This window comes from Urocampus carinirostris, chromosome 5 (assembly GCF_059441175.1).
Source record: "Urocampus carinirostris isolate Australia breed hairy pipefish chromosome 5, RoL_Ucar_1.0, whole genome shotgun sequence".
NCBI classification, from domain to species: Eukaryota; Metazoa; Chordata; class Actinopteri; order Syngnathiformes; family Syngnathidae; genus Urocampus; species Urocampus carinirostris.
This window is the reverse complement of record NC_142353.1, coordinates 10,957,270-10,959,459: the sequence shown is the minus strand read 5'-3', so window position 1 is coordinate 10,959,459 and position 2,190 is coordinate 10,957,270. Positions and strand designations below refer to the sequence as shown.

Genomic DNA, 2,190 nt, shown 5'->3' with positions numbered 1-2,190 from the left:
CTTCTCGGGGTTGTTTTCCTTCTCTGTTTGTGTTGTTGTCCTGGATGACTTTTGGAATTCGGAGGTTACGTAACGCGCACAGCCGCCGCCTCTTTCCACACACAGAACGGAGAAAAAAGCCCTTAATCTCTCTTGCATCATCGACGCAATCTGCTCCGTCTACGGTTCCTGTTTCAAAAATCACCCTCGCAATAAAAGTCATCTCATTTCGATGTTCTGTTCAGTTACACCAAGTTAGCGTGCCTGCTTTCAAATGACTGGTCTCGTTGTCACTCTACTCTCGTTTTGCTGTCCGCGTGTGGGGATTGTTCTGTTTTTTTCATGTTTTGTTTAGAAAGAGCTCGTTGGTCTCACATTCAGGTTTTGTTCAGGTAGAGCCAGTTAGTATTCCAACATGAGTTTTCATGAACTTGTCGTCTTGGCTCTCTTGTTATTGTTCTATCCAAGAGTTAAAATTATTTTTGTCCTTCCATGTTTTGTCCTACAAGAGCTCGTCTGTCTCACTTTCGTGTTTTGTTCAGTTAGAGCCAGTTGGTTTTCCAACAATATGTTTCTTGGTCTTGTCGTCATTGGCTCTTGTTATGGTGCTATTAACGTGTGTAGATGTCCTCTCTACTCTTACCTCATGTTTTTTTCTGTTACGCCTAGTTAGCATGCCTTCTTTATATTTCTTGGTCTTGTCATCATTGCACTATCATTATTGCTCTATCATGTTCTGTTTTGCAAGCGTTGGTCTCACTGTCAGGTTTTGTTTTGTTAGAGCCAGTTAGTATTCAAACATTAGGTTTCTTGACTCTTTTGTTATTGTTCTATCCTCAATTGTTCTGTGGGGTGCCGCTTACATGTTTTGTTCTCGTAGAGCCGGTATTCCAACATATGCCACATTTTGTTATCATGTTTTGTTCTGTTAAAGCTTTATAGTACGCCTGCTATACATTTTTTTTATTTCATAATCATGACAATCTCATAGTTACTCAGTTCAGGTGTGGGAATGTTTCTCCTGTTTTGTTACCGCTGCTTGGAGTTGGAACATTGTGTAGCTGTTCTATTCACGTGTGAATACGATATAATGCATCATCTTTTTTCATGTTTTTTCAGTTACAGCTGATTTGTGTTCCAAAATATGTTGCCTCCTTTTATGTTTTGTTTTGTCAAAGATAGTTAGTATTCCTTGGTCGTGTTGTCAATGCACGTCATAGTTATTCTATCCAGGTTTAGGAATGTTTATTGTATCAACTTCCTTTCATGTTTTGTGTTATAGCTGGCTGTTGTTCAAAGATTATGTAGTTGTTCTATTCACGTGTGAGTACATTATACTGCACGTTCTTCCTTTCATGTTTTATTTCATTAGAGGTAGTTAGTATTTCTTGGTCATCGCACGCTCATGGTTATTCTGTCCAGGTGTAGGAATGTGTATTGTATCAACTTTATTTCATGTTTTGTTGTGTTATAGTCCGCTAGTGTTCGAACATTATGTAGTTGTTCTATCCTTGCATAAGTATGTTCCCCGTGTCCTCTTGATTCCTTTAAATCCAGCCCCTCAGAAATAAATTTTGCGTGCATGACGTTTGGCCATTGGCGTTAAGCCGCTTAACCTCGATAGCGTCCGGCATGCTAATCCCATTAAAGCTCGACTTAGCGTTTGAATATCCCGCATTATTCTCATTATTATTATTCACTTATGTAAAATCCAGCAAATGTCCTGTTCAACTTCACGACCGTTTGACGTTCTTTTGACTTTGATAGGACATGCAATTTCCCTAAAAAGTAGGCTAAAAGTTGCTAAGCTAACACGTTAACATTTTTGTATGTAAATAATTATTTTATGATCTTAGCAATAGACATACAACTAACAATAAAGCTGAGGCTAATGAATAAAACATTTAATGGGATGATAATTAAGAGGTGTTAGGGTCTGACACATTTTAAAAAAAGGACACTTTAGACATTAGGCATGGTTGGGTCATTGTCAGTTTTCATTTTTGTCTGCTATTGTCATTCTGTTTTTCTTTTTTTTTCTTTTGTGCCCAGTCTGTACCCTGGTTGGTGCTAGGAGGTCAAGTCAAGTCATGTTTATTTGTATAGCCCTTAGAGTCCCAAAGGGCTGCACAGAAGACAGATGATTGCAACCCACAGACTATTATTACACCATCCCCTGATCTAAAACCTACATGAGGGCAAAAAACTCAA

General features: G+C 38.4%; 1 protein-coding gene across 2 annotated transcripts in view; it reads left to right on the top strand.

Annotated features, from left to right (window-relative positions):
• The window catches only part of rasgef1ba (RasGEF domain family, member 1Ba), a 46,706-nt gene that overhangs the window by 319 nt on the left and 44,197 nt on the right, over window positions 1–2,190 (top strand). The gene's annotated exons all lie outside the window — the stretch shown is intronic.